The sequence below is a fragment of the Camelus dromedarius genome, chromosome 26 (genome assembly GCF_036321535.1).
Source record: "Camelus dromedarius isolate mCamDro1 chromosome 26, mCamDro1.pat, whole genome shotgun sequence".
In the NCBI taxonomy this organism is placed as follows: domain Eukaryota; kingdom Metazoa; phylum Chordata; class Mammalia; order Artiodactyla; family Camelidae; genus Camelus; species Camelus dromedarius.
In genome coordinates, this window is record NC_087461.1 from 8,576,841 (window position 1) to 8,589,980 (window position 13,140).

At 36.1% G+C, this 13,140-nt stretch overlaps 1 protein-coding gene across 2 annotated transcripts in view; it reads left to right on the forward strand.

The window, feature by feature from the left end:
- The window catches only part of MALRD1 (MAM and LDL receptor class A domain containing 1), a 406,987-nt gene that overhangs the window by 181,904 nt on the left and 211,943 nt on the right, over positions 1-13,140 (forward strand). The window lies entirely within an intron of this gene.

Genomic DNA, 13,140 nt, shown 5'->3' on the forward strand with positions numbered 1-13,140 from the left:
ATCATGGCTTTAATTTAGTTTAACAAAGTGACAGTGTTCGGGGAGCAAGATAACAAAGTATATATATAGTAATATTAATGAGACTTGGTTCATATACCTTTACTCTTTGGCAAGTTACAACAGCAGCAAAAAGGAGAGAAGTGTGTGTGTGTGTATGTGTGCATGCACGTGCGAACAGCGTGCGTTCATTTCAGGAATCTTGTTAGAATTCCAAGAGAGCTTACTCTAAAAAGATGCTCTAGAGGCCACTGCTGTTTTATCACACTTGAGCTTTGGTGAAGTGTCCCAGCACAGATGGAAAATGCCTGACCAGATACCAAAGGCCTCAGATGTCTGAATCGCTAATGGCTGCATCAGCCGTGTTTCCTCTGAAACCTGAGTTAACTTTATAATTTAGGACTCTTCCATAATACTGCAGAAAAGCCCCCCCACCCCAATAAAATCCAGGCAGCAATTACCACAGGGATTTATTCTTATATTTAAATATGGAAACTTACTGAATTCAAATGCTTAAAGTTCTAATGGATGTATTTTGCCAGTCTGCTATTGAATGTGATGCTGGATTATATGGTGTGTACTGTTAAATCACAAAAGTTCAACTGAGTCAATGTAAACATCAAACTGACTTTATTGAATGATTCGTGAATTGAGTGGCACCCCATCTAGCAAGTAGAAAGGAGCTCCGCAGGGTTGTGGGAAAGGAGAGGGTTCTAAAGCCAGAAAGGGGACAGAGAAAGGAAATTATTAGCAAAGAATGCATTGTTTCAGAGAAGGTGGCCCTCCTGAGGTGGATAGTTAAGATTACATTCCTGAGGGAGGTGGAAACTGCAGTTTGATTAGGTGTTAAATCTCGGTTTCCTGCCATGAGGCCTTAGCACAAGTGACTCCATTTTGAGCCTGATGTCTCTTTTTTCAAAAAGAAGGATTGGGTAACGCTGGATTTTGCTTTTATTATTATCTTCACTCATACTTACTCTTCACCTCTCTTACATTATAGTGAGAAACTTTATATTATTACGAAATGTAAAATTAAACTATTCTGAGGTGTAAGTCTTCCTACAAAGTCAGGTTGAAGTCCCATGGTTCCTCCAGTTGATTCTTAGGGACACTTAATGACACTTTAAAGACCAGTCTTCCTATTGTATTAAAAAAATAACTTATGTAAAAATACCTGCCTATTATTGTTTAGTGACATTTGTTACAAAGGAGAGAAGATTTTCATAATATATATTGATTCTATATTCACGAATTTTAGGGCAATTGTTTCATTTTGGTAATTAACATGATACATATTTTTGATCGTCATTACAAAATACTTCTTAGGTTTCTCTGTCTGTGGAACCAACCTGGATTTTACTCCGCTTATTAGTTGGACATTGTCCTAGGCAGATGCCAAACACAACAGGGGCAAGGATGCTGCTTTTTCTTTCTTCCTTTCCTCCTCATCTTTTAAAATGTTCCCAGTTTGTGTGTGCGCAAACCCCCCCCCCCAGCCCAGTCTCCCTTGCCTTTTCTCAGGAATGCCTCCTTCTGTGTTCCCTTTTTTTCCCTTCATACCAAGTCCAACACAAACTGGTAGATTCAGCCTTTCATAAAACTTGCCTTGACCACTTTTGCCTACCATGGTTATTTCTTTTCTGAGTGTCCCTCCCAGCTCCAGAAATTCTTCCTGCTTACTACCTGTTCATTTATATTTATTCCATTTCAATAGATCGATTATAAAGTCTTGAAGGCAAAGTCTTGAGCCTTTAGTGTTTAAAAAAAAATTTTTTTTATTAAGTTAACTTTACAGTGTTGTGTCAATTTTCAGTGTAGAGCACAATTTTTCAGTTATACATGAACATAATATAGTCATTATTTTTCACCGTGAGCTACCACAAGATCTTATATATATTTCCCTGTGCTATACAGTACAATCTTGTTTATCTATTCTTTATATGCCTGTCAGTATCTACAAATTTCGAACTCCCAGTCTGTCCTTTCCCACCCCCCACCCCCTTGGCAACCATAAGTTTGTATTCTATGTCTATGAGTCTGTTTCTATTCTGTATTTACGTTCTTTTTTTTGTTTTGTTTTGTTTTTTTAGATTCCACATATGAACAATCTCATATGGTATTTTTCTTTCTCTTTCTGGCTTACTTCACTTAGAATGACATTCTCCAGGGACTTCCATGTTGCTGCAAATGGTGTTATGTTGTCATTTTTGGTGGCTGAATAGTATTCCATTGTGTATATTCCACTTCTTCTTTATCCATTCATCTGTCGATGGATATTTAGGCTGTTCCCATGTCTTGGCTATTTAATTAGTGCTGCTATGAACACTGGGGTGCAGGTGCCTTTTTGAAGTAGGGTTCCTTCTGGATATATGCCCAGGAGTGGGATTCCTGGGTCATATGGTGAGTCTATTCCTAGTCTTTTGAGGAATCTCCGTACTGTTTTCCACAGTGGCTGCACCAAACTGCATCCCCACCAGCAGTGTAGGAGGGTTCCCTTTTCTCCACAGCCTCTCTACCATTTGTCATTTGTGGGCTTTTGAATGGTGGCCATTCTGACTTGTGTGAGGTGATGCCTCACTGTAGTTTTGATTTGCATTTGTCTGATAATTAGTGATATTGAGCATGTTTTGTGCATCAATGTGCCTATTGATCATTTGTATGTCTTCCTTGGAGAATTGCTTGTTTAGGTCTTCTGCCCATTTTTGGATTGGGTTGTTTGTTTTTTTCTTATTAAGTCATATGAGCTGCTTAATATATTCTGGAGATCAAGCCTTTGTCAGTTTCATCTTTTGCAAAAATTTTCTCCCATTTCGTAGGTTGTCATTTTGTTTTGCTTATGGTTTCCTTTGCTGTGAAAAAGCTTGAGCCTTTAGTTTTTTGTGTCTCCCTCAGCTCTTCAGAGAAGGGACTGCTGGATGTAGGGATTGCAAGAAAGGAGTGGTGCCCTCCCAGAGCCTATGGCTGGGCTCAGGACAACTCTTGTTTGCAACAATCTTTGCAAAGGAAAGGCTGTTATTCATTACATACAGGACATTCAAGTCTAATCTGGAGAATTTGTAATCTAAGTCTGAAATGTATACACGCAATCAGATGCAAAAGACATGTGACCACTGAGAAATAGTGACAATATAGTTTTTTTTTTTTAATTAAAGTATAGACAGTTTACAATGTGTCGATTTCTGGCATACAGCATAATGCTTCAGTCATACATATGTTTGTTTTCATATTCTTTTTTTACCATAAGTTACTACAAGATACTGAATATAGTTCCCTGTGCTATAGTTTTAAAGGGTAGTATTGATTACAGATCACAAGCACAATAATACACACTCAGCATTACATTTATTGAACATCAAGACATAATACTTTATGTAATTCTTAGCACAACTCTTGGAATTATGTAAAGTGAGCCCCATATTATTAAAGGGGGATAAAGAAGTCTTATAGAAATAATCTAACCATCCTAGAGCCACATAGCCAGTCAGTGACAGATGGGACTTTGAATCTAAGTATGTTTACATCCTAAACTCATGTGTTCATTCCTCACCTCCACCCCCACCATGTTCCTCACTGATAAGAATGAGTCTTCCACTCTTCGTAATGAAATGGAGAGATTCTGTTTTACTGGGAGCCATATTTATTGCATGGCTTTTTTTTTTCCCCCTAAGGAAAACAAAATGAATAATAATTCTTATAAAGGATATGCAGGATTCTTAAACTACCCTGTATTAAAGGAGTAAATTCAGGGAGCCACAACAAAGCACAGCTCCTGCTTTAGGAAACACTCAGTAAAGAGTGATACTATTTTACATATTGTATATATTATATTTTTCTTCTATATTCCTTGCTTTCAGTCACATGAAGACTACTTTTCACCAAAGGGATTTCATTGACTCAAATGTAATGTGTGTGTCTTAAAGTGATCAGTGAATTATAAGAAGATGGAAAAACTTTTATTGCAAAATTAATTTTTTTCTTTCCTTTGAAGTCTGCTGCAATTATAAATGTAGAACACACACAGTAAAATGAAGCAGCTAAACGTTTTCAAGATAAATTACCTCTTAAAATACAGCAAGTTCTTTGTTTTTTTATTTTTTTTAATGAGAAGGAAGACTCTGCCAGGTAGAAGGGTTACTAGCGATCCCTCACTGCTTGGCCACGACACTTTGTGAGTGGGATCCAGTCCACGGGGATTAGCTGTGATGCTCCTACCTTCATTTAATGGGTGAGTCAGCTAAAACTCAGATGTACTAAATAGGAAGTCCAGGCTTATAAGTAACTGGATGAGCTAGGACTTGAACTCAGGTATTAAAAAAAATTAAGATTAGCAAGTTAAACCACCTGTTTGGTTTCTGTCTTTCTATGGAGGAAGAGTGAAAGTTGACAATCTAAATTAAAAAACGAGTCATGTCTTTTTCTGAATATAGTAACAATTCATTTTAAAAATGACATGTTCTTGATAACATCTATTATTTTTACCTACCTTTTAACTCATTTACATTTAGTTTTTAATTTCTCTTTTTTTCATTTTTCATTTTAATGTTTTGGAGGGAAGGTTATTTTATTTATTTATTTTTAGAGGAGGTACTGGGGATGGAACCCAGGATCTCATGCATGCTAAGCATGCGCTCTACCCTTGAGCTATACACTCCCCTCTCATCAGATTTAAATGTATTGTTTTTCAAACCATGTAAGATTTAAAACAAAATATGAAATAGGGGCTCAGGGGTAGAGTAAAAGTTCTACAACAGAAAAGTTAACTTGTTTTTATAAATACATTTAATTTAACATATTTTTCTGGTCACTTGTTTTCTGATGGGGTTAATGATGAGTAATACATCCATTTAATACATTAAAAAGAAATTGGGAGTAGTTTTAAAATTTACTTGTGTTTGATCATTTGTTTTCATAGGTAAAGAGCCTTTCTGGCCTCATCAGGAAACAAAAGAACTTTGCATCATTTCTGTGTGAGAAAAAATGCAGGAACACCTGCTACCTGAAGGCCATTATCGTGTTTTGGAACTACTCCATCTGTAATAAGCTGTTGATATTTTAATTGAGATGACTGCCTGCTGTAGGGAATTTGAATCTACTTGCCTGAAGGCATTCAGGACTACCCATTATGCTATCATGATAGAAAACATAATGTATTCAAGCCAGAGGTGGAGAAAAACAATGCATTTCAGGAGAGCCCTCCTGATTATAGCAACCCAGTTGTGCTGAAAAACTGTAATTAAATTAGTTTATTGCTTTATCTGGCTTAGTGATTCAAAGAATTGTAGAGATGGTGGATTCCTTTGAAATATGTTTAATTTAAACTTTGTTCTGCAGATGAAGGAACTAAGATTATCAGGGTTGTATTTCTTGTCCCAGCTTATATGATACTTTAAGAAAAAAGTTAAGACGTGAATCTTTCCTGGCTTTAAATTCAGAGCTCTTACGTGCTTGACTCCCTGGAAGTTCTACCTAAAGATCGTATTCAATATGGAAATACAGATTTTGTTCCATAGGTAGTGTAGAATGTCAGATTAACAAGTGAAAGGCCAGATTCCTTTGCCTACTTAGAAGACTGGCAGGGCTGGGTCTGTTTTTACCCACAGTCTAGGGAACAGTAGGCCTCCATTGTCGGTCAGGGTCAAGTGACAAGAGTGAATCTTCTCCATCCTTCCTCACCCCCCACTCCCTCACCCCCGGCGCAGCCACCGCAGTGCTGCTGTGAGGTGTGTACAGCTTGTTGCTAATACCAATGTGCCTAAGAGCGTGTCAGACAGATTTCTGTGCTTCAGTGTGTTTTGATCTCTTCATCCTCCTGAATATCTGCTGCTTTTTCAGTCACATTGTTGGGATCGTAGTCATTATTTCTGAGAAAAGGATGCAGAGAATATGGGTAGAGAGGATACAGAGCAGCTGGATATAGAAGGTTGATTTTTCAAAGACTGTCAATGGATTTCGGGCTGTAAATCCCATTAAACTAAACTGTAGTCCCAGAACTTCATTTGCTGTTCTGGAATTGTTTCAGCCCGTGAACATCTCAGTCTGCGTAGTTTCTGCACTGTTGTACTACTGACCTTGACCAAATCAAGGGACCAGCGTGGATCTCTGCATTTCAAGCCATAGCCATGCAACATACTGACACACCCAGAGTTACTATTAAATTAGTTGCCACATGATCACAATGTGCTGATTTATGTAAAATAAATGTTCCTTTTTAACCATCCTGGAGAATGTGACCATGTTTGTTCCCGGGGTATTTTTGAATAAGTGAGACTTTTTTTAAACTTTTTGCTTCTTTAGTCACATCCTTTACCCATTTCAGGTTCCTCTACTGCTACCCACTAGGGCTTTAGGCAGCCGGTGGGGTCTGTTCTGTTAAGGTTTCTATTAAGATGCTAACAGCTTAGTTTGATGGACCCCAGGAGTTTTGCTTTTCAGGCGACTCTTATGACCCTCCTAAAGAACATTCTTCTCACTCCTGTTGTTATTTTACTTCTATCTCTGCCCTCACTACTGCTGCTACTCTTGTGATCAGCCTCTTGTTATTGACCAATTTCTTTTTTCTTTTTTTTAATTGAAGTATTGTTGATATATAGAGTTGTATGTTTCAGGTGTACAACATAGTGATTCAATATTTTTATAGACTATACTCCATTTAAAGTTATTATAAAATATTTGTTATATTCCCTGAGCTATATGTTACATCCTTGTGTCTTACATATTTTACACCTGGTACCTTGTACCTCTTAATCCTCTTTTCCTCTTTTCCCCTCCCTCCACCCTTCTCCCTACTGGTAACCACTAGTTTTGTTCTCTATATCTATTAATCTGTTTCTGTTTTATTATATTTATTTGTTTTTATTTTTCAGATACTATGTATAAGTGAAAACATACAGTATTTGTCTTTCTCTACTTCACTAAGCGTAATACTCTCCAGGTCGATCCATATTGTTGCAAATGGCGAAATTTCATTCTATTGTTATTGGCTGAGTAATATTCCATTGCATATATATAGTGTGTCTTATTTATCCATTCATCTATTGATAGACACTTAGGTGGCTTCCATATCTTGGCTGATTTCTCTTTTCATGCAATGTCCTAAGTCTTTTACACCTATTAACTCACTTAATCTTCAGAGTAAATTTGCAAGGTTGATATTACATCCTGATTTAACAGAACATGAAATTGAGACCGAGGTCACATAAAGAGTCAGTAGTATTGTCAGGATTAAAGCCAATTCTAACCCCAAAATCCATACTCTAAACCACGTCATTCAACTCCTGCTGTCAGAATGTAAAACCTTCTCATACCCAGAAGACCGAGATATTCCTGCTCATCAAAGTTTTCCAGTGGCTCTGAGATCATACAAATTAGAGATTTCCATGCTGCATATTGATAAATCCACAGGCCTGCCCCACACAAGTTAGAGAAGGGAGGGGATTGTTTTGTGTTCAGCAACTTCTGCAGCTTTATTTTCCAACTGCTTGTCAACATCTAGTCACAGTAACAATGTTTATCTCAATCAGTCTACATCATATCTGATATAATTAAAGATTTCAAAATCGAATTTAATAGCTGCATTTTAAAATTGGTAAGGAACAAACAAATTAGAAGCAATGCAATTTGATTTTTATAAGAACAAAACCAGTTAGGTGAAATCTTTTAATTGTATTTTTATTCAAAGATGAAATCTTGGAAACATCTCTTCTTTCAGAATCTTCCTCTTTCTTTGTCTCTTTCTCTGCTTTCTAGTGTGATCAAACTTGGCAACCATTTTTTTCCTCTTTGAAAATGGTGACACTCTAAATTAAAAGCAGAATTCTTCAAGATCACAGGTTCTTAATTAAGTGTGTGTGCATGTGCTGGTGTGTGTCACAGACCCCTTTGGCAGACCGTTGAACTTCTAAATTACTTCTCAGAATACTGTTGTAACTATAGAAGATAAAATACTAGAGTTACAAAGGAAAGAAATTAACTTAATACCAATTACTAAAATATTTTGTGTTTAATCTGAGTTTGTGACTTAGTAAATTTGTGTTAAATGACAATCTAGTGGAGAGTGGAATAACTGCTATTATTTCAAAGGGTTGATAAGCATAAGTGATATTTTGGGGATATTCACAGCACTGTAATGTGCTACTGATAGAGAGTCACAGGTACTATGATTTGTTGCCTGTATTCACAGCTAAAGAAAATGCCAAATTACAGTTGAAGTCAGAGCAAAGTTACACTTCTCTACTCATGTTCCAACACTCTTGAAAACCAGCATTTTGTGTATAAGGGGCCTTGAGAATTTTTAATTTTATAAAGTTATCTATCTTACATGTTCGGTGTTTACACTTATTTATTGTTAAGAAAAATCAACCTACTTTATCTGAGGAGGAAGTCTTTACATGGAAAACAACTCCAGTTCCCTGTGATGGAAACATTAAGGTGCTGAAGATAACAATTCAGCCTGAACCGGTGCCGAGCAGGATAAGTAAACGGGCTTGGGAGCTGCCGCAGCCCAGGGCTATTTCAGCCCCTGGATGACAGGCTTGCAGCCAGAGTCAGCAGCTTCCAGACTGACGGCTAGCGGATTCAAATATTGAGGAATGTCTTTTCACGTGTCATAAATAGTCACAGCTATTGGCTTTTTATGTCATGTAAGATCTGGGAGATGGCAGAGAAGAAAAGTGATACTGTAACACACCTCATTTTTAAATCTCACTTTAATTTAAAAAATTTTTAAAATTATATATATTTTTTGATTGAGAGGTAATTAGATTTGTATTTATCTTTAATGGTGTTACTGGGGATTGAACCCAGGACACACACTCCGTAACTAAGCTGTACCCTCCCCCTTACTTTAATTTTTAAATTAATTTTAATCTAAGATATTATTGGCCAGTCGCTTCCTGTGGTTACTCTTCATCTGTGAGCAGAAAGTCAGAGGCAATAGACTGCCCTGTGTGGGAATCCTGAGGGCCAGTTAATTTCATTTCAGCTTTTGCTTACTTCCTGATAATATTTGTATTTTAATTGTTTCAAACCAATGTATCGTGGCAAAACATTCCTTTTTTTTCTTTCATTTTATTTTGGGGGACATTGCCTGAACATATCAAAATAGTCTTCAGTGCATGAGAGTAACTCTTTCTGGAACTCAAAAGTTCTCCTCAACCAATCTTTAATGCCCACTCTGTTCATTTTCTCTGGAGTTTGCAACACGCTTCTACCATAATAAGTTAGAATTGCTTATCTGTGGGCTGTTTGTTCCAAGTGAATCACCTCCCTGACTCAGAAGCTGCTACAAAGTAGGGGATACTTTGTTTTTTGTTTTTTTTTTAACTAATTATAGATCGGAGCGTTGGAGTAGGAAAAAAACCCCTCTAATTGACCTTCTTATGTATTATCAAAACAAAGTCCTAATAATGTTAGTAATCTTTTCTCTGTAAGAGGTGAATGTATAACGCATTCCTCTTTGTAATCTTTGGTGAATTTTAGTTAAACCAAGTGTTTAAAACCTGTTTTTCTAACAGTGAAGAAATACTGAGATTTAAGATACATTTCCAGATTGGAGCATCTCTCCACACCTTGTAAAGCAATCAGGGCTATTTTCTAATCTTCTGTGAATTGAGTCAGCAGAGCTCTGTGGCAGATTCTGCTGTGACCCTACCTCTGTAGGTAGCATTAGTGGGAGACATAAATAAAAAAAAGCTGGCGAGTTTGGATCTACTATGTCCTAACTTAGACTGTTTATTGCTAACTTTGAATCCCTCTAGTTGAGGACTACAGCCTTTCTTTACAAGCTCAATTCCAACTCTTCACCTCTTGCTTCCATTCATGCATTCAAACAAATCTTCAGTGAGCTTCTACTAAATATCTTCCTTGCTGTCATGGAACTTGTGAGTTTATAGAGTGGACTTAGCTTCTTGTAAAAAGCAGCAGGGTGGTTACTCAGCCAGTCAGAAACAGTCAGAGCTCTCCCACTAAAACTGAGTGTTCTTTGATATTTAATTATCCTCTTTTGAAATTATCCTCTTTCTGAGGAGATGAGTTTTGACTTCCTGGGCTGCATTCTTGGAACAGGAACCTCTCTGAGGTTCATGGTCTGGGTCCTAACTGAGCGGCATGCGTTCACATACCACTGAGTCTTTGTCTCCTGGCCCCACCGCATTGCACACTGACTGTCTACGCGTAAACTTCTATTCTCTGACGACTAGGGAGCTTTCATGATGCAGGGACTGTCTCTGCCTTGCTTACTGTCTTGTCTCCAGCATGTAGCATAGTGCCAAGCATACAGCTTATAGTAAGTATTTGAAATGAATGAGTGGATGTACAGGCTTTCCAGATATAATTAAATACCAACAGTAGAGGACAAACCGTTTGATATTCTAGTGATTCAAAAGCTATTAAAATATTTGTAGAGTGAAAGTGTTTAGAGGAAATAAGAGACATTTGAACTGAATCTTGAAAGGTAGAGAGGAATTTGGATAAATAGAGGAAAGAAGGGAGAAAGTTTCAAATGGCAGAATGCATAAAGGCGGAGAAACCTAGATCCTGGACTTCCCAACAGAGGCGGTAATTAAAGGTACAATATTAATGATGATAGTAAAGTAAGCATTTATTTGACCCTTGAAAGTTCACAGCATGCATTTGTTTATCTGATACTGTGAATTTATTTTTTGTTATTAAACACAGTGTTGCTTACTTTTATTGTGTTTGTAGTTTTCAGTTGTTTCTGACTTTTTATTATCTTTAGCTTTAGCTTAACTTCATAACCATATTTATTAACTTGTAATATATTTATATTAAATTATAACAGATTTTAAATGCAAATTAGCAATTTGTATAAACACTAGTCATAGTGTAATCACATTTAATAATAATCCCAAGCTGCTTTTTGAACACCAAAAGAACAGTTGAAAAATCAAATTCTTAAAGATTTTTAAAAATGAACTTGACTTTTAACTTCTGTTTGAATGAGAAAACCAATTTCAATTTATCTGCTAGATAGTCATTCATACGTTGTTGACATTTTCTTTTTGTCAATTTACATGATAGGTTACATAAATTTTGTAGATTTAAATAAAATATATAAATTTTTAATTTAGTTCTTATGGCCCAGATTATACACAGAATCACTTAGGCTCAAACATAAATAGCATTGACGAACAGTCAGTGGCAACCAGTTGGCCCACAATGGTCGCTTCTCATGATACAACTTGAAGATCAACTAATCAGTCAAGAGAAGTTTCTCCAGTCAGAGCCATCTATTCACCAGCATTTGGTAGCAATTGTCTTGCATCCATTTAACATAATTTTTAAGAACTTTCTGTTAAGGCTGCTCATGTGATAGTCAAAAACACAACCAGATTAACTGAATATTGAAGAATAAGATTTTTTTCTGGGTAATGTTGAACTCTCGAAGGCCACAGATCAGTAAAACATGTAAGATTTTACTTGCCAAGGACCAATTTTTAACCCCATTAAAAATGCATGTTATATCTTCCTATTTGTCTTTCTGCAAGTCCCGTTTGTGGTGTTCTGGGAACCTTCCTTCTCTTGCAAGGGACATCATTCTTCATCTTTTCCCATGGCAAGCTTTTCAACTTTTAACGCCATTACTAAACAGTTTTTTCCCTTAAAATATTTCTCATCAAGCACATATTGCCACCTGTTATCCACTCACATTTATCTTCTGTGCTCTTATCCATGCCTTTTCATCATCCATAAATTTTTAAAATCAGTGACTTGTTCTCCATTCTTTGGACACTTGTCACTTGCTCTCATTATCTTGAAGGCAGGCTACAAGTAGAATTTATTTTTGTTTCCTCTGTAAGAAATTGTTCGTCATAGGCACATAAAATACTTATTAGAAACAATAAGACAGATTCCCAGTATCTCAATGAACTTAAATATAAACAAGGAGAATGACATATAAACGTGATAAAAGGAATTTAGAAAATGGAAGATCTGGGGGAAAGTTTTGGGTGGGACCTGAAGATGGAATTACCTGTGCAGTCTAGACCGTTTCTCTGTTCTTTGTAAAACCACAACTTTTGTGGTCCTAAATGAAAGCCCTATATCATGTTGTGGTTGGTATTATTCTATCAGGAATGGAAAAATAGATATTAAGCAAGGACTTGGCCAAATTACTGTTCTTTTATGAATTAGATCATTTATTTATAGAGTTACTTTATGGATCAAGAATTCAACAGTTTATTTCACGTATCATATATCCATATGTCAAGACTTTAACATGCAAATTTCCATGATTGACTCATTGAAGACTGTTGTAAATTACAAATGCAGATCAATTTTATTTTCAATTCAACGTGTGCCATTTACCATATCCTGTAGATGGTCATTGTATATCACTATGTCCTTTTTTATGCTAACCTCCTGATGGCAAAAGAAGTTTTTTCAGTTTTATGAGCTGAGGGATCATTATTCTGAGTGCTAGCAACTGAAGTGACATAGAGACTTGAGGTTATCAAGAAGGGTAAAATAATATTTTCTGTGAATTTATGTATTTCTTTTCATCAGCATTCATGAGCCCTCAGGATTTTAGGGGTCATATTTTTAATGAGTTAACTTGACTCTTTGACTTCACTGGGGGTCATTCAGCAAAGAAAATCTCACCGAAGTTAGAGGTGCATATGGTTCAGGAATAATGACAGAATGGTTAGAAAGTTGTTTCATTTAGAAGAGGAGGACTTAATATTTTTTTGGAGCAGGAAGGGTATTTAAATTATTTTTGAGAAAAATTCCAAATTATAGCTTAGGTTGAATATAATAACTTTTGTAGCTTCCTTAGAATCAGAGCTAATTATTCTTCATATTGAAAAGAACATACAGAAACACACATATATTGAAAGAAAATAATACTTAAATGGCATTAAACCAGCTTAGCTTTTGCAAAGCACTTTTATTCCACTTGAGAGGTTTTTTTTTTTCCCTAAAAGATGTCTAAACAGAAGATAAATTAAGAAAAAGAAATAGTCAAAATTAGAGGAAACTTTTTCTTTTTCATTTTCTTTCTACATTTGAGCACCAAATACGATGGGAACATAGAAATGAATTTTTGCTGTTTACTTTGTTTACTTAGATGAGGAGAGATTGTGCACCATTTTATTTTTACATGTATACATTTAGGAGTGACTTTAG